Source organism: Hippocampus zosterae, chromosome 2, assembly GCF_025434085.1.
Source record: "Hippocampus zosterae strain Florida chromosome 2, ASM2543408v3, whole genome shotgun sequence".
NCBI lineage: Eukaryota > Metazoa > Chordata > Actinopteri > Syngnathiformes > Syngnathidae > Hippocampus > Hippocampus zosterae.
Window position 1 is genome coordinate 32389997 of NC_067452.1, and position 20563 is coordinate 32410559.

The following is a 20563-nucleotide window of genomic DNA, read 5'->3' on the forward strand; positions in this document are numbered from 1 at the left end:
TTTTCTTAAACTGGCTTTTCGCATCACCGAACCTTTCTCTCCTCGACAATTTTTGAAAAGACATGACTTGGGATTTGCTGACAAGATATATTTTAACTCCCACTTGTGTCACTGCAGAATTACGCTTTGCTAAAAGCTGTCATGAGCCTGAGCTATGCTCGGCAATTAATTATTTTTTAAAAAAACAACAACAACAACACAATACTCCCATGGCAACAACACAACAAAAAGCTTTGAGCCACACTACTATTAAATTTGATGTCAAGTAGAGACCGCAAAATATCATGTGGGCCCCAAATGGCCCCTGGTCCGCATATTTGAGAACGATCTTCTATAACGTGCTATCATCTTTTTTTTTTAAATTTTTTTCCAATTCTTGTCTCTTCGCCTCTACCTCAACACACATGCCAGTCAGACACACACGGTCTTGGCTCGACTCAACTCCTCCCTCCCTTTTTTGCACTTGAGAGAATCACAAGAAGTCAGTGATATGACACAACATCTGTCTGTGTGTACATGTGTGTTTGCGTGTATGTGTGTGTGTGTGTGTGTGAGTGAGTGTGTGTGTGAGAGAGAGAGAGCGAGAGAGAAAGTGAGAGAGTCCACAAGTCCACTCTGAGGGGTTAACCTCATTCTCTTTTCTCTCGCTCTACCTCAATTTCTCCCTCCCTCTGATTGCCTTTTTGTTGCAGCCCCTCACTTTCTCAACATTCGGACCGGGAGAACTGTTGCCGTGCATGCGTGTGCATATATCTACTGTATGCATGCGTGTGGACGCAATAGTTTGGGTGTCCCCTCTCAATGCTGTGGAGCTCCCTGGACTGAACTGTACGAGAATATGGACAGATGGGACCTTCCCGTTGAATGACCGCACCGCACACTGGTAAGGCAACTGGACAAGTGATTCACGTCGAGAGTGTTTAGGGTGTCGACAATTTTAATGCAACAGGCCGCGTAGTGCTTAATGCTCGGTGTCTTCCACTTGGCAGAGCTCAACTGACATCTTTGTTTGGTGAAAGGCGCCTGTGTACACCCATGGCATCTTTCACCCGTCTTCTGCCCCCACCCCCACCCCCCGACCCCCCATTCCTGTCTTGCCTCTCAGCCATCACCTCACCCCACCCCACACTCTCTCCCCGGTCAAAGTTACTCAAGTTACCGGTTTCCTCCTGTTGTTTTGAGCCCTGTGGTTTATGCGCAGTACTCTGAGGGCGCTCCCACGCTCTCCAAAAGAAAAAGAAAGCAAAGGAAAGAACAGTAACTATTTGAGAGCCTCAAAAGTAGTGAGAGAAGAAAAAAAACGGCTCGCCACATGCTCACGTTTAGTACTTCATACCTGGTTTGTCACTTTTTTGTTTATTGTACAAATTGCTTTTTTTCCCTTCTTCTTCTTCTTCTAAAGAGGTATTAGGGTGGCTGAGGTGGTGAGAAAATTGGAAACAGAGCCACCCACAGTGGAAGTGAGTCAGCTCGATATTTAGTGATGTGTTTACTTTGGAAATGGCAGAAATTAGGCGAGCAACGTGGGGGAGGGGAGAAGGGGTTAAAGGGGTCCTAAAATATGTCAGAAGTGAAGAGGAAAACAATGAATTTGCACTAGCATTTGTTCGAAGCAGTGCAAAAATGTTTTGTGTGTGTTTTCCTGGAAGTGTTGCTTACAGTTGGGGATGAAAAAGTGGGAAACGTGTCGAAAAATGATGAGCGGCTCAAGGCTGTTTACAAAGGGAGGGAGCGGATTGTGTCCATCTGGGACAATCCCAGCTCAAAGCTTCTCCACCCTTAGCCCAAAAAAATCTGTCCCCCCCCCTTCTCCCTCACTCTCTTTTTCTCCCTCCCTCGAATCCAGCGTCTCTTCATCAGGTGCAACTGCAAACATTTGGATTGCATCCTGCAAACCTTCACGGACCTCTGCATCAGCACCTGTTGCAAAAAAAAAAAAAAAAAAAAAAAAGCAATAAAATTGATCAGGAAGCGATTGGAACTTTTTTTTTGGCCATTAGACTCACAATGGAAGCATCTCCCCCTGCTCCAGAATTTTAAATAGAAAAAAAAATCCCTAATGTCTCCTTCAACAACAAAGATATGGACAAACTTGAGCAAAGAGTTTAACCGTGACCATCCAGATATCATTTAGCGTCTTATCATCCATTGGTGGGTGCCATACTATTGGCAAATTTTCCTTTATCTAGGCTGCTTGGCTACCTTTCCTCCCTCTCGTCTTCCTCCCTATGTTTTGGCTCTGTCACTGGTGATAAGAGGACAGCGATGGTAGCACTTCCTCTCGCCGCAGGAAGCAGGAAGTGTAGATTTCTACTGCGGCCTATCTGAGCAAACTCTGCGCTGTGTCCACTGGGATCATTATCGCTTGCCCATATGTATGCACACTGAATACCTACACACACACACACACACACACACACACACACACACACACACACATGCACACACAAGGATACCGATGGGAACGTGTGCGTTCTGTGGGTGTTTGCGTCACCTGTCCGCATACAAAAACACGACTATATTACTTACTTTGCTAAGCTGCCGGATGGTAAGCCACCTGGGAACCAGCGAACCCCGTGTCACTTTGACCTCGGGGTTAGCTAGCAGGTCAGAGGATGATTGGCTAATTGTTCCCCTCATCACGGCAACGTTTGGTTATCTCCTGCTATGAGCACGTAGGTCGGGGTTGGCGCTGTTGAGCTTAAAAAAATACAAACAACCATTCATCACGTAATGAATTCCAGTAACACCCCAGGGTGGGAGAGAGGGACAGCAGAGGTCGACAAGATGATGATGTGGGAGAGAGACAAAGGGTGTCTGGGACTTTCTTTTGGTGCACTTCTTGTTCTGTCCACAATTTAGGCTGTAGGGTGAGTAGATTTAAGCAAAGAGGCAAGGCTCACGAAAACTAATGAATAAATACAACTCGAAACACTTTTGTGAAGGGCATTAAAAATAAATAAACAAAGAGCGCTTTTCAATCTCTGATATCTTACCGGGACTACATTTTTTATCATTACACAAATCAACTAATAATTATAATGAAAATGTCCTTTATTTTCCTCTTTGTCAATTATTTTCATACATGAGCTTACAAGGTTTAAACTATTTATTTCAATGTCAGGCCATACGAAAACTAAAATTAAGACTAAAACTAATAAACACTAAACTAAACCAAAGTATTTTTGGGGGAAAAAAAACGTTTAACCATTCAAAACAAAAGAAAAAAATAATTTAAAAATGGATTAAAATGGAAAATATAAAACTATTATAACAAAAAAAGGTTCTCATTACTTTTTGGTGAAATTTTACAAAGTCATGATGAGAATTTAAAAAAAGTCTTTTTATAATGGGCATCACCTAAAATCCGGTTCAAACACGTCTGGTATCTTGCCTCACCAAAATACATATATTTTTCAGCTCAAATAAAAATTTTCAGCAACAGCGGTCGGGAGGACGGCGGGGCGGGGCGGGGGGGGGGGGGGGGGTTGGTTCGCTGTGGGTTCCCCCTTCAGGTGGATGCCCCCTCACCCCCTCTCCTTTTGAAGAGGAGTTATGACAAAATGTATTCAAACATGTCCCTGGGTGCTCTTGTTATAAGTGTTATTTTTGTAGTCTGTGTAATTACCGACACTTGCAGTTGGGGGATCAATCATGATGTGAGTTTTTGATTGGATTACGCTGCTCATTGCCACAAGTGCTGGCTGCTAAAAGCTGAAAGTGATTTAGTGACAATGGTAAAAGGCTGGAGGTTGCATGTTCTTTTTTTTTTTTTTGAGACATTTTGAGAATGTAGAGTCTCATCACTTACTGTATGTACCCACATTCATTCCAACCTATTTACACGTCTGATGTTTTAATCAGCATTTTGAAGCGCATGATTTCACCAGACTTTTATTGACGAGTGAGTGTGGCTTACGACGTCATTTCCTTCGCTTCAACACTAGTTTTTGGTAATGGTGAATTGGAAATGATGAAAATAGCACCGCGGATACAAAGAGAAGGAAGACATACACAAAAGCAAAGCAGACAAACACACCGGTGAGTAAACGAAGCCAAAATAATAAGCTCAAAGGGCTGTCGCTGAATCGCAAGAAAATGAAGAGATTTGAGGCGATTGGGAATCATTGAAGATGTGAGTGCAAACCATGAGCGGGTCATGGGTCAAGAGGGGTGAGGAGGTCAGAGTGGGCTCAGCAGCTCTACTTAGAACAGGATATCCTGCGAGGAAAACCCATCTGTCTCCCTCTTACGCACTCTCGTTCTGCCTCTTAATGTCGCACGGAGGGCACTGCAAAGAGGCGAGGTGTAACCTTTCACTGCCAGCACCAAAGAAAACACAAGCTGAGAAACTCTGCTTTCATCAATCATCGATGACAGAAACCGATAGAAGTGATGTGCGCCCGGTGTCACTTTCTGCAGCGGGTCGAGGTGGCCGTGCCGTACTTCTATCGTGTCCAGCGCTGCGGCTCGTAACAGAAAATCACTTGAGCGGCCAAGATAAATTTCCTCGCTGAGACAACAAAGTGACCGTATCTTATCTTGGTCAGGCAGACTGTGTGCTCACTCTGTCGCATCCCACTTGTGGTGGAAAATTACAATCATCCGGTTGTGCTTTTCGAACAAGAAAGTTTCCATTACATTACATAAAATACAAAACATCAATAATACTCTTTGCATTAGTCTCAGAAAGTTCGTTAATCAGGACTACATATTTTAGTTTATTTAAAATGATTAGTGATTCAACTGTGGAATGAAATAACCCCCCCCCCCCCCCCCCCCCCCCCCCCGGCCACTCACTGCAGTTATTGATTCAAACAGTCTCATGGACTTACATTTTCTGTACACAAATTATTTTCACTGCTGTATGAGGCAGGTGGGTTTAGGCCCGATAAATTCTGCTTAGCAACAAGTGACAAGTGATGTGATGTGGTAAAAAGAAAATTTGAGCAATTTGGTCCATTTATGTTAAATAATTAAGTTAAATAATGCATGAAAGAGTTGTTGTCTCTACACTTACAATTAAAAAAATATGAAGATGTCAGACAGCAAGACAGACGCAATGAAACAATAAATTAATAACAAAAACAAAAGAAAGCATCAAAACAGTAAAACTAAAAATCAAGTCTCATGCTGACTCAAAATCCAAAGAATAAAAATTAATTTCAAGACGAGTTTGAAAGATGGGCAGCGAGGAGGCCTGGTGAATGTTCAGTGGGAGGTCATTCCAGAGAGAGGGACCAGCAAGGGAACAGGCTCGATCCCCTCGACTTAGTTCTGGGTACCTCTAATGATGTCTGGTCCACAGACCTGTGGCACGGGCAAGGTACGTCGGGGCGGAAGAGCTCAGAGGGGTAAGGTGGGACGAAGCCATTTAAGTAGTAGGACAGAAAAAAATTCAGCACAATTCAGAGTAGGAATTTTGTGCTCCCTGTTACGAGTACCAGTCAAGAGGCGAGCAGCGGCATTCTGGACCAAATAGAGATGCTCTATGGAGGATTGGCTGACTCCAAAGTACAAGGCATTGCAATAATCCAGCCGGGATGTGACAAAGGCATGAATTACTGTTTTAAAGTGCTCCTGGGGAAGGAGAGTCTTTACTTTAGCCAGCTAAGATGCATTTAACAACAGGACCAATTTGCCAGTCCAATTTAAAATCACTGTGCCGGTTTAAAACGCAAGTTCGAGACTGTTGGCTTAAAATAAAGAGCCAGGAGGCCAAAGTCCGCAGAATTGGATGTCCAAGGGCCACTGGGATCAAACACCATTGCTTCTGTTTTCTTTTAATTGAAATTCAAGAATTTTAGTGCCATTCAGGTCTTGATTTCCACCAGACAGGATAAAAGTGGCCTCAATGAGAAAGTGTCTTATTTGCAGAGATCTGACAGTCATCCGCATCAGCCTTGTAGTCTCCTTGAGTAGGTGATGGTTGCCGATGAAAACGTGCTTTACTGTTGGGTTTTTTTTCCAGCTGATTGTTTACAGGAATGCAAAGAGAGCGATGAACTGGCGGTGAGGGATGGCCGACAAGAGTGGAGAGTTATATTTGGCCTGCATGGGTTTTTATTATACACAGACATACTCAAGACATACAGACCTTTTTCGGCTTGTGCATTGACACTGTGAGACTTCCAACTTGTTTTGTGTGTGTGTGCGTGTCTGCGTGTGTGTTTGTGCTTGTGCGAGCGCTTGATATCCTCGGGATAGTTTTGTGGTCGCTATGGTTTGTGAACAACTTGCCCGCAACTCCAAACATCCTGAGGTTGTTGTGGGTCGTTCGCCTGTCATGACGCTTGGTTGACCTCACTTACTCTCAGATTAAAGAGGTTGTAAATCATTCACCCCCCCACCTCCCTCCCCTCCTATACCTCGTTAGGTGTTGCCCCGTTTTCGCTTCTGTGGAATTTGCATGTTGTGTTCCAGTGTGGCTTGTGTCCGGGTGCCTCCTCTCACACACCAAAATGAATGTCAATTGTCGCCTTGAGTTGAAATGAATCAATGCTTGTCCATAGGGGTGTTCACATGGCACACATTTGCATCGGTGCTGCACCGACGTATTTTGTTGAGATATACTGTATCGTACACCAGTGTAAATTTTGGGGGAGCGTTCACATGTAAAAAGCCGCTGACTAACGAGAAGCGTGTTAACCCCGGTGCAGCCCCACTTGCGTTCACTCAGCAGTTTCTGCGGCTGTGCAATACGAAAAATAAATAAAACTTGCAAACATTCGTAAACTGACAGTGAAACTCCCCTACAACAAAATCATGTTTGCAGCAAGACATTTTTCACAACAGGGGATTCTTCACTGTAGCAAATTTGATCTCAGATGTAAACACACACACATGCACACACAAACGTATGTGTACTCTTTATTTTTATTCCAATAGTGCATAAGTATGAGCATACACTTATTTGACACTTCATATAGTCAGTGTAGAAAGAAAAAAGGGAACGAAGCAGAGGATGTCGTTATTGGATTAGACTTGTATTAGATTGTAGTGAATCTCATCGCGAGGAAAGAGCAGAGAAAAAGATTTCGTATAATGCAACAGGGTTTTTTGTTGTTGTATGGGGGGCAGGAAAGTAGGAATGGTGTTAATGCATGAAGATCTTTTCACACTAGTTTTATTTTCGCCCATGTAGGTTTTGTTGTAGTGGAGTTTCACTGTACTTCCTTTTGCCCACTTTGTTTGTGACATATGGAAAAACCATGGTTTATACTTCTCCAGACAAATCAATGCTGTGGTCTATCAGACACCGTAAAAGGATGAGAGAGAGAAAGGAAAGATACCCGTATGTAATCAGCTCTTCTCACACCGTCACGAGTCTACCCCTATAGCGTTCACAAGTCCCATTTTATATCAGCGCTGCCCCGCAAACTAGCATTTACGCCGGAATAAATTTTTAAACCACCTCCTGATTTGCTCCGGTTTAAGCTTTTTTCAGGGGCTACACCGGTATGACTTTATACATGTGAACGCTCCACGGGGGGCAGCCCAGGTACTAAACCGGAGTAAAAGTTGCCGTGTGAACACTCTTCATGTCTGTGTGGACAGAGGTTAGTGAAGATTTGAAACGGTTGAGCTACGGTGGAACCTGTCGAGAACACGATCTGCTCCGGGATGAATTTCTTCTTTGGATTGGTTTGCTAAATTCACACTTTTTCTGTGAGCAATTATGGTTGCCATCTGTCCTTTTTTATGTCTTACTAAGACGCCACAAAGAAAGGAAGAAGAAACTGCAAAATAGTTTATCCCGTCGATGCCCTCAAACACTTGTGAGATGAGGCATATTTTACAATGATAAAATTCCAACTGGGATGGCTGTAGTGGCATTTGATTTAAGCCGTTCCACATTATTCATCATCATATCTGTTTCAAGTTTTAGGAATTCGGGTAACGCAAAAAATATGGATGACATCTGCTTATCATGTGACATCCTGCTGTCTGCTCAGTGTCTTCCCTTTAACGGCTTTCCCGTTAAATGGAGCATGAAGGAGTTTTTGTTGGGTATTGCAGGTGTGATGTTTTCAGCGCACCATAAAACAAGAATGGAGAAAACTGTTCAGGGTGCTTCAAGATGTTCTGACCACACCCTCATAAATGCCTTGTCGTAGCACAAAACGAAACAGATTTTCAGACATCTGATAGCCTCGTTGTTTCTTGTCTTCTCTATCAACGACAACAAAAATATCTCCGGACTTCCTTCTTCTCATCTTATTTCCACCTTCCTCCTCTTTGTTTCTTTTGTATTATCTTGCCCTGCATGCACTCTTTCTCTCCCCCTCCATTCGGTCTTTTACTTTTTCTTCTCATGCAGCATTCTTTACATTCCTGTTGGCTTCTTAAGGGGAAGGACCCCGCTGGCAGGCCAAGGCCAAACATTATTATAGTGCTCTCAACAGCCCTCTGCCCCCCCCCCCCACTCTTCATTTCTTTCTTCCACCCTCTAACCCTACACTCATCGGTACATATCAATGCTTCGACTATCTCTGTCTCCACTTTACAATCTCGCCCCTACGCAACAGGCATTGTAATTGTATTTCGCGGATAGAGGCAGTTTTGGTACAAAAGGCTTACTTTGTTTCGTGAAACAAAAAATGGAAATTAGACTCATCCGCTTTACTTTGCCTGCTGCATGAAACTAGATATGAACCTCATTAGGTTATTGGCTTTATTTAAAAAAAAAAAAAAAAAAAAGGAACACTGATAGGTTCTTGCGGGGGCTCGTCACAAGGGATTGCACCTGTCATCTAATCTCATTATACACATATGAGTGTACATCTCTGTAATTGGCCTGAAGTTGTTTCAAGGCTCACTTCTTCAATAAAAGGTTTGTTGGAATAGGTTGGAGTGTCAAAAAAGTCTTAATAGTGACTATTAAGTGAAAAGATGACAACGTCCTGCCCCAAAGTGGGCCAATAGAATGATCAGTGCTGGTTCACTTAAATATTAAATCAATGCATGTGCATGGGGAACGAAAGACGAATTTTGACACTTACTCCTTACTCTGTGACTTCAGCCAGATTCTGCCAAATGTTTACAGTCTGTACATGAATGTTTAACTCCCAGCTCCATGCCGAGGTTTTTAATCATACTTAAGAAAGTGCTTCGTCTGTAAAGCACATTAATAAAATAGATGTTTGCGGAAAATATTAACTTCGTTGCAGTGTGTGTACATGTGCACTTGTGTGTGTGTGTGTGTGTGTGTGTGTGTGTATATCCCGCTCTCCCTGTGGGCGGTTGCTTGCTGCACTACTTTTCTGTCACCATGTGGTTTTGTTATTTTCAGCATGAAACCGGATGTGATTCAGACTTCATGGCAGATTGTGTAATTGAATGGACCCAGCGTGCACACATGCACACTTACGTACATTGCGACACACACCCACGCAGGGATGTGTTCTGAGAAACGTTCTTTGGATTCCCCCACTGATGCACAGTGACACCCGAAGGCAGGGTGAGCGGGATGCCCCCCCCCCCTCGTGAGGTAGACATAGGCACGCCACTTGGTTTCAATGTTGCTCGGCTCCGTCGCTTGATGACCTGGATAGCCTACGCTCAGGTCGGAAAATCACATGCCATAACTTTGTGGAGACAAACAACAGTTTAAAGTGTGTGTGTGGGGGGGCGGGGGGGGGGGGGGCATTGAGAAGTGTGCGTGAAACTCACAAAAATTGCACCGACTGACTGAAAAACAAAAACTGTGAATTCTGACATGATGAAAGGAGGAAAAAAACAAGCGATGACGATACAAAAAATATATTATTAAGACGATAAAATGTCTGTATATTTTTAAAAAGAAGAAAAGTGCTCACGCAGTCGGGACCAGCTGAGAACCCAGACTTGACCGTCAACACAAAAAGCTTTAAGTACAAGCTGCCAAGGGGAACCGACTTCCTCTTTTCTTCAGTTTGAGGTGTAGTGGTCTGAGCCCGGTCCATACGTGGCACAGACGCGGTCTTCCGGCACATCACGTGTGAGCGAGCCACATTTCCATCCCAGAACCTTTTCACCGGGAGACAGTAAAGTGCATTAACCCATGCACAAATCATGATAACCTACATCAGGATTTTTTTTTTGTTCATTAGTCTTTAGGTATGAAAAAAATAATAATCCCCTTAGAAGGCCGTGGATAGCAACACACATAAGGGCCCATTGTAGTGGTTGATAAACAACAGTGACGTTAAGATTAATTAATACAAAAGAGAACAACATTTGCATAGTTGTCCACTCTAGTAACCACTGTCCCTGAAAGGGGTAAACGCTTCTGTTCAGTTACAAACTGGAAAAAGACCAGTCATAAACGTGCCTCCATATAGGCAAAATGACAATAATGATGCAAATTTCACTAGTATGTTGCAACACGTTTCCCCGTTCCTCCCAAACAGTTCGGTCTAATCCAGGTGCTGCGATCCAATTGTTTTCACTGGAATCAGCCGGCATCAACAGAGAATGTCTGCAAAAAGAAACCCCAACATAGCCCTTGGATTAGGATCTAAAGACAATGCAGACTGTTATTGATATCCACGCAAATGGGATGAGAAGAACGCATAAGGCGCCATTTTCCCAGACAAAGCTTGCCTTCTTTTTACATGCCAAGAAGAAAGGCCAAAGAATGTGCTCTATTGTTGTCATTTGTTTAATGGGTAGCCTTGCTCTTATTATTGAACGTACAAGCCAATTACATTGTGTCACGCTAATAGGATGTTACTCATATGTAGCTGACACAGCCGTCCCGCATTCACACCATCTAGGAAGGTTTCTCAACGGTTTTGGGCCCTGAGAAAATTCTTAGAAAATGTATGTATGGATGTGACTTCTGAAGCAGAAAACACGCATGGTCACACGTGATCTAAATGACCGGATATGTTGCGCTGATGGTTCCCAAGAGATCGGAGTAGCTTGTGTGTATAATGGCAACATGGAAAAACAAACAAACAAAGATTTGGTTTGGAAAATACTTTTGGCATATGTGGAACTCACTTTTATACAAAATAACAACACTGGTTGGATGTTTGTTTTTATTTACGGTCACTTCCTTGACTTGAGAGTGGTTGGTTTTCGCCACACAGAGGCAAAATCTATACAAAAACATCCTGATTATCTTTATGTGTTTGATTTTGTCAATTCTTGACCATGGACATCAAAAGGCTTGTCAATTTTAGGAGATAATCCTCTAAAATTATACCGTATTTTCTGCTTTTTGGATTATAAAACCCTTAGGATTATTAAGCGCACCTTCCATGAATGGCCTATTTTTAAACTGTTTTCATAGATAAGGCGCACCACTTTATAAGGCGCATAGAATAGAAGCTAAAATAGTGGCTGCAGTTGCGCTATGCATCCACTAGATGGTAATACTCTAAAGGAATACAATATAATACAGCTTTGTATAGAGCCTTCACAACCGCTGCAAGCACTAACAAACCTATGAGAACTGGTCACAAACATGGACATAAAAATGCAAGCGGCAATACGAAACAAGAAATGAGAGACAAAGGTTATGAAGAGAATTGATTCAACAAAAAAGTACACAAAGCATGTTGGCTCACAACTACAAGGGACTAGATATCCTTCGAAGTCTTGCTTGTCTCCTTCTTCCTTCGTTTAGTCAGTGGTTAACTATGCTGTTGGTATTGGTACATCGTCATCTTACAACACTCCCGCCTCAGGTCCCCTTCCGAAACACTCAGCAAGCATTGGCGCGGACCTGAATGTTCCTGCTCGTCTTCACGTTCGTGAGATCGTTTGTGATCATACCTGAGCTTTGACTTAGAGGGCTGGATTCTAGCCCGGGGTGTATTAGAATCTGTCTTGTGATAATCATAGCAGACCACACGACCAAAACTGTTTTACATTTTTTAAAATAATCTTTATGTGTGCATTCTGTCACAGACAAAAGAAGCTTTAAGAAATTTATGTGTATCAGACCTCAGATAACCAAACACCACATAGATAAATGCGGCATATAAAGTTTGTCCCATCTACATTTTCAACAACTGTCACAAAGTATCCTGTATCAGATTATCTCTCAGCATTACGAACCATTGCAAAAAAAGCTGCTTTATTAGGTGACATATAAAGTTTGTTCCCGCATAAATCATGGTGAAACATTGCAGTCATGGCTTGTGCAATAGCGATGACTGGAAGCGGTTGTCAAGTTTATTGCCTATCCTAAAGCGAGCAACTATGAGAAATGCCAACGTTGATTCAAGCTATGTGGAAGATCGGATGGCCAGCAAAATCTGTCAGCCTTGCTCACTAGAATTTGCTGCTACTTTGGACAATGTTTGTCTAGAGCAGGCATGACCAGCTCCGGTTCTTAAGGGCCACTGCCCTGCCTGTTTTCTCTCTCTACCTCTTGCAACACACCCAATTCAAATGATCAACTCATCAGCAAGCTCTGAAGAGGCTTTACAAGGAACCGAAACACACTTGCACCCATTAATACATCTGTGTATATGAAATGCATTTATGTTTGGTGTTAATGTGATGTGATTACAGACAAATGTTAATTCTGAACTGCTCCAGATGAATTACATGGCACAATTTTGGGCCGCTACACTGCATTTGTGTATTGCAGAGGTGTCAGACTATTTTTTGCTGTGGGCCACATTTTAGTTAGTGTTTCCCTTGTGACTGACAGCTTATAAAAAAGTCAATAATAACGGTTTATTCAACGATTGATTAAGTTACTGTAATGAGGGGTTTGGTCACAAGAAAATGCTTACAATATGTGTCCAATTTATTAAATATGAGAATAAAATTTTTTTGGCAGAGCTTTTAGCAAGCATCATGGAATTGGACATTTCTGATTTGCTTTCGCGGGCCACATAAAATGATGTGCTGAACCAGATCTGGCCGCGGGCCTTGAGTTTGACACACTGTATTGTATGCATGCTTTCTATGATGGTGGTCGCGTCATAAGGTAGATTAAATCGTAAAAGTCTCACCGGATGCATGGTACGAAACGCACGGGCCAATTACAGTTTGGGATTTGGAGGTTGATAAGCAGCCCAAATAGAGGTGCTGTTTTCACTGAACGCAATTTCCCACAATACCTTGAGAATGTAAATGAGTCGCTTTCATCCGGCTCCGTTCAAACAAGTGCAACACTGCCGGGTGTGAATTTGACTGGCAGTAGATGGAGCCACAGAGTAGGTTCCATTGATCAACTCAAGCGCTCACTTTGGCCTCGATTTATGTTCATAATGATGATGACAAAAGTAATGAGAAAATGCAGATATGATGTCGCGTGCATCCCATGGGAATGTGTCGTGGGTGAAATCAATGATCCAGGTCCGAGTGAAATCGAGGCTATTTTTGGGAGGGCCCGCCTTGCTCGCTTGCTATTTCTGTCAGCAGAAAGAGCCACGGAGGAGGAGGAGGAGAAGGAGGAGGGGGCGGACTTTCTTTTCACAACTTCGCCGCGACAACTCTTTTCTTCCTCCTCCTTAGCGCCGCCGGAGAGACTGCCGACAAAAGCGCCGCCACCTCCGGTTCACGGTCGCCGCGGCTCACGGATGTACCGACGTTAGCTGGATATTCTTCCCCGAGTTTTGGATACGCGCACGGGTCGACTCTTGTCTTCCAAGGTCTGATGTAAAAACAGCTGGAACTTTGTTCGCCTTCTTTTTTCTTTTGCTTGACGTCGTTGTAGTTTTGGAGTTGCGAACTGTTTTAAAAGCGAGGAGGTGGCACAGGTGTTTTTTTCCTTTGTGAGTGCGTTTCACCCGCAACCGTTTTTAATGAACCGCGTGACACGTTGGTGTATTTGTCGATTTTCAATGATTAGAATTTTTATGTAGTAAAACATACAAAGTCACTTGCCACTTAAAACAACGATGTTTCCAAAAACACAGCATACGAATTTGCTCCGAGAGATGGATTGTTGTTTTGTACACAGCATCAACGTTTCAGAAGTCTACGCTGAAATGTCCTCCGCGTTTTGCCTCCCCATCAGTGGTTAGTTTTGTGTTTTGTGTCCACGTGAGGTACCTTTCCTTCTCTTGGCCAAGCCATACCTGCACAGGCATTGTGTCATTCATTCACACAAATCTGGGGTTTAATATTTGACTTGCATTGGCTACATGCGGATGCATCCACCAAGGTGCATAATGCGGAGTACAATAACACCTCATAAAACTTTTTATCTTCATTTCCTGGCTGCCTGACCGCATTGAAACAACCACAAGCGGCAGGAGTCCAGGGTTACTTTCGCGCAGCACAGAAGGGGGATTCACTGACATTTGAGATAGTTTATCTTCTCGTAGTATTTGCATGTGATTTGCACTTCAATTTGTGTTCTGTGTTTTTTGTTCCCCACAGATGGAATCAGCACCCGAAACGAGCAATCTAAAGATATAAAAAGGGGCAGTCCAGCAAATTTCATTCAGCACCAGGTAGGTTTATGACTGACTGTGATGTTTCACTTGAACTCATTAAAAATGGGCCACACTTGTCAACATTGAAACATCCATGTGGGAAAATGCCACCAATCCGCAATAAGCTCCCTCAGGATGACATTTAAATTTTTTTTTGGAAACATCTCACACATTGGCTACAGTGTTTCTACACGGCTGTGCTGACAGCAATTTTTTTCCAGTATGTCTAATGATGTTCGCAAGTGAGGGAACAGCAGTAAAAACATAGAACAGGTGTTGGCCTATTTGAAAAGATGAATTTCACCTTGTTGTGGTTTTCAGTTGTACGCATTCAGTCTTGTCTGCTATCTGTTGTGAGCGCAATAACATGCGTCAAGCTTAACTGCAAGGTGCAAGATGTTTTTTTTTTAACATGATGCACATCTGTTCCACAACTAACTCTATATAATGTTTTATGTAACCTTTTACAGTTCTTGTCACAAAAGGGTGAAGAGAAGTTAGCGACTATAGTGTAATAAAAGTATCCATCCATACATTATCTGAATCACTGATGAAACAAAAACTACAACTACCACAGACTACACCCTGGAGTAGTAACCGGTCACTCGAAAGGCAAATATAAAACAAAAATAAAGTAAAATTTCTCACCTTTACTCAAATTGCATATAAAATTATACATGATATTTTAATTAATATGTTGTAATGCTCAAAGTGTACAGAGTAGGATCCAGACCCCTTTCTTGTGTCACAGTTCCTTGAGCAGTTTTGTTATTGTTACTTTTCCTCCTTGCAATTACTGGTTATCCTCTGTGGCGCCATCATGTACAATACCATAAGAAAGCCGATCATTTAGATGATTAATGAATTATCATATGATTTGCTGGTGACTGGGGATGGTGTGAAAGTATCGTTTGGCTTCAAACATGCAGTAAGTGACGAGATGGACCCTTGATTGTAATTAAGTAAAAATACAAGTGATATCACCTGATATATGTCAGCTAGGTTAGACTGATAAAAAGGCTGCATTGGTTAGATATTTGTCACTATTAATGTTTACTGCATGGAGAGATTTGTTTTTTCAATTTAAGTTTGAAATATACGACTGTATTTGAAAGCACCTCTAGTCTCGCTAGCTTGACAGATGTCAATGTTTGACCATATCTGTTTGAACTACAAAAAAGGAATGTATTGTAAACGCTAATAGAAATATTTAATCGCAAACATCTGCCTGCTACACACATCTGCCTGCACCGGTGATCCAAGTGATCAGCCGACAACACACACAATACAGCAGTTACCGAGTTTTAAGCTAGCAAGCGTTTGATAGTTGGAGACCCAACCGGCCGCATATCGTGTTTTACCACAGTGGGTACCTAACAGTATTTATAATTCAACACGGAACGCTGGATGACAAACGAGCAGTCTCCGTTGCCTAAAGAGCGTCTCAGTGAATGGGAGCCAGCTGAATGGGAAGCCATTCTTTATCAAGCAAATAGTACTAGTTTAGTTCGGTTGCCATACACGTGGCAAAATACACGTCCAGATTTGGAGAGTTATTATTTATTTCTTTTATACAGGAAGGATTTAACCTGACGCGCATCCCAGATGGATTTATCCGCCTTGTGTGCGCAATCTGACATATGACACATCGGCCCTCCAAGCTCCTTTGCTGTATTTCCCCCCTAAATTACCAGCCGGGATAGTAAATCATGCACTCATGCTAGTGTGACCGGATGACATTTTAACCACCACATACTGTAAAAGTTGGCATCATTTGCGAGAATACTGTATTGGTCGCAGTGTCGAGCCCTTGCTAAAACTTGGTTGAAGACATCTTGCTGACTTGGGTTTCTGTCGCATGTCTCAGGTTAAAATGTTTGGCTGCGCCCCATTGTAAACCAGTTAGCCAGCTGTTTCTTTGTGTATTCTACTCCAAGAGGCACATACATGCCTGTGTGATTGCACTGTGTAAGATCACAATGGACGTCTGGGCTCACAATAGGGGTTGGCTCGTTCTGTGCCAGTCTACGACGACGGCGCTGCATTTGCTGCGCGTGCGTGTGCATGTGTACTCCTGTGGAAAAAGGTGAAGTCATGGCAATGGGTTTACAGCATCTGGTTACATGTGTGCAATCCACACAGTGGAATTGACCCTGGCTCCTTCACCATTGTCTCACAGTTCAATTAATTTTCCTTACAGAGTCCGTTGTTTGAATAGTTAAAAGTCATGAGGTAGCAACAATCTAATCGCATGCAAAAAATGTGACACATCCTTTTATTATGGATCGGCAGTTTAATTCTACATAACGTCCTAAATGTTGGCAAGCAATACACTGTACAGGAGAGTGTTTATTCACATTAAAGAAAGTAATAATAAAGCAATTAAATGTTCAATTTAATGCTTTATTTTTATTTTTTCATTAAATTGAACATTTCATACTTTATTGCTGATGTAACGTTAGCCTTCTTTTAACTGCAATCTAATAAATAAATCAACAGTTCCTCAAGAATTGCACAATCGCATGGCACACATGGGCAAACAACCATTCACAGTCGCATTAGCACCTAGGGACAATTTCGAGCATTCAAACAACCTATCATGCAGGTTTTTTTTGAATGCAGCGGGGGAGGGGACGGACCAGAATACCCGGAGAAAGCCCACAGGAAGAACATGCAAATTCTACATAGGAAGTCCGCAGCTCGGATTCAAACGCATGACTGCTGTACTGTGAGGCGGACGTGCTAGCCAATCACCAAGTCCCCCTCTGAGGACCCCCCCAAACATATATATATATATATTTTTTTTTTTACTCGCACTCTGATTTACAGTACATTTATGCTGCACATCACACAGAGAATCAGAGCACACGCAAGCATGCAAAAAGAGATGTCAGAGTCAAAGGGGTGCACACACTCAACTCAACTGTATTTATTGAGCACTTTGAAACAGCCATCGCTGCATACAAAGTGTTGTACATGGAGCAACTATCATATATACAACAAAAAAGCAAGAGGGACCCCAGAGTAGAAGTTATGTGCTCCCTCTTACGAGTGCCAGTCAAAGGCGAGCAGCAGCATTCTGGACCAGCTGGAGACGCTTAATGGAGGATTGGCTGACTCCAAAGTAAAGTGCATTGCAGTAATCGGGGTGGTATGTGACGAAGGCATGAATTACTGTGGTGTCAGTTCCTTGTTCAAGGGCACCTCGGCAAGAGACAGGAAGCAGACTAGTATGCCAACAGGTAGTTGGCATTTTTCTCCTTCTGTTCACAGTAGGACTCAAACTGCACCATCACGTTCATAAGCCCGAGTCATTATAAGATACGGCTTAGCATTATGATTGCTTGATAGTCTTGAATCCATTCCACACCATTAAGATGTTTACTATACCTGTTCCTCTTATCTATTGTGTTTGATAAATACACATCCGTATTCACTCTAAGACCTGTCAAGTAGCGAGCACGAATCATGACAAAGACAATTATCACGATGATAATGATTATTGTTGTCATTGTTGTTATTATATGACATCCACGTTTAGTAACTCCAACTGTCGATGGGTTAACATGGCTGGTTTCTTTCCCAAATGCATATCCATCCATCCATTTTCCGATCCGCTTTATCCTCACAAGGGTCGCGGGGGGTGCTGGAGCCCATCCCAGCCGTCTTCGGGCAGTAGGTGGGGGACACCCTGAACCGGTTGCCAGCCAATCGCAGTGTTTGAAATGCATATATTGTTGATCAATGCACTGTATATTCTCATACAATTCCCTAGTAAGATTGAACATGCTTTGCAGTCGTATCGGTCCATTCCAGCTAGTGATGCGCAACGTGATAAGCAGTGTCTCATCTGTGTATGCACAAAGGGGATGGCATTGTTCATCTCCCTTTTTGTGAATCTGAGTTTTTCAAATTTCCACTAAGGCAGTTAGCAAAATGTTCCAAAAAAATACGACTTTATGATGGACAATGATGTAAGATCATAATGGTTGACGAATGAGGGCATTCATATTTGGACGTGTTCATTACGCAACATAGTCATGCAAATGTCAAAAAATGGATTTGCAACAAACATTTTCGGAGTTTCAGAACAACCTAATTATGTTCATGTCTTAACTAGCTTTTACATATTCCCACTAAATCTGTCCATCCATCTATCCTTCCACCCATCCTCATTTATCGTAAATTGCACCTTATTTTGTTTCTTATTTCCATTTATTGAGGACCCATTTTCTATTCGACACCCTCATGTACGATTTCCATCCCAAAAGCCCTATGGTAACGGAAATCCGTGAAGTACTCATCTTAATATATATATACATATATTTTTTATATGTATGTATGTATATATATATATATATATATATATATATATATATATATATATATATATATATATTATTACGTGTATAATACAATACTGTATTGAATGAAACCAATGAGTAAACCGTTTTTCAAGCCCAAGCATTAAACCCCCCCCGAAAATATAAATATTTTCTTACAAACAACTGACAGTTTTTAGAAATACCGCATAGAACATTTTGTCGACATTTAGGGTTTTGTAATGGTGAAAATTTTGGCCAGCTTTGCAGCGATGAGGCGCGGAGACTGCTGATGTTAGTCGACAGTCCCTTAGCCAATCAGGAGGCAGAACACAATTGCTGTTAAAAAAAAAACATGAAACGGCAACACTGTGAAAGATGAACCGTGTTGTAGCGACGGATTACCGACCACCACACTTGTGTCAAAGAAAATGCCAAAGTCATTCTATATGTGTGGTCGATTTAATTTTCACCTCGTACACAAAGCATATATGGTACACTCTACGTGCGTACTCGCGTGCAGATGCAACACAATCAGATTTATGTAAGAACCAGTCAGTCCTGTCCCCTGTAATTCCCACAAAGAGACTTAAAATTCTTGCTCCAATCTTGTAACAAAGGAAAATATGACTTAAATCAGTTTACATAATGTGGGCAAATGCGGGTGCTCTTTCTTTCCACGTTTATCTCGCCACTTGTGGATGCGTGTGTTTGCTTCTGGGGCAACCGATAACAACAGGCACAATTGATGAAGCTGTGGTGGTGCTCATGTTTCGTTTTTTTTTTTCACCAGTCTTGGTTTTCAAGCACTTGTGGGGTCAGCTGACAAGTGTATTGTCATCTGAGAATGACTACCACTGAACCAAATGAACTTTTGGACAGTTTTGCTCGGTCTGAGGTTATTTTATCCACGTTTTGTTGATTTCTGCTTTTTGAAGTCATTAAACCTGTTACAGACTTTTTTTTGCCACTTTTGTTGTGATCACAGGGACTTGTTAACCTTTGCTGATCATTTGGCGCCACTTACTCCCTTGGGCCTTGTGTGCACAAAAATCATGTACGACTCGGTCTAGTAATGGCTGTAACACTAGACGGCTATTTTTGACCCACTGAACAAACGGCTCAATTGTGCTGCCCCAAGGTGCATGACATCACTTGATATGCCAGGGGTAATGTGTATTATACTCCCCGAGGGGCCACCGATTCTTGAGTGCGCCAGCATCACATTTGAGTACAGCATTTGGAGCCTGCACGGAATTTCTTAGGTTGGTGCGTCGATCATCCCTCTCATGTGATATGGCTGAATCGTTTTCTATTTGGTTTTGTTAAATCATTGAACTGTGCCAAATAATCAACCGTCATGCGCTTGCTAAACATTGATCAGAAAAAAACCCATGATGCTAATCATTTTTTAATGCAAAATCCATTTTTTAAATCTAAGTCTTCGATTAATTAATGGAATAATCAATAGAATAATCGACTCAAAAACATTTTGATCGTGACAAGCTAATCCATTTCCATTTATTTAAATCGGGTCACCTTACGTTAGCCTTATGAGCTCAATGCTTCCTGCTGTGGTCAGCTGGGTAAACCTTCTGGTTTGTCCTCCGGTTGTACAGACACACAGTGCATGCCAATGACTTTTATGAACCGGACTGTTTTTGATCGCTTTATTTTGACATTGTCTGAGCCTCTGGCAACCACAACAAACATTCATGGACGTCTCACGTCACTGATTGGCTAGTCTTGGAATGGTATTGCTTCATATAGGCGGACTCGTGCGTGCGTGAGATGAATGGTGCCCATGTGATGTTTATGGCTTCAGATGACTTTAAAAAGTGCAGTGTTGTAAGG

The 20563-nt window shown here is 42.3% G+C and overlaps 1 protein-coding gene across 3 annotated transcripts in view; it reads left to right on the forward strand.

The window, feature by feature from the left end:
• Positions 1-529: 529 nt before the first annotated feature.
• Positions 530-20563, forward strand: part of hdac7a (histone deacetylase 7a) — a 58183-nt gene continuing 38149 nt past the window's right edge. Inside the window, exons 1-2 of one of the 3 annotated variants that reach the window (XM_052059730.1) lie at positions 530-883; positions 14332-14405. The gene's annotated coding sequence lies outside the window, so the exon portion shown is untranslated. Of the gene's footprint in view, positions 884-13417; positions 13599-14331; positions 14406-20563 lie in introns of those variants that run through there. The other 2 variants (XM_052059732.1, XM_052059731.1) reach the window with 2 other exon arrangements.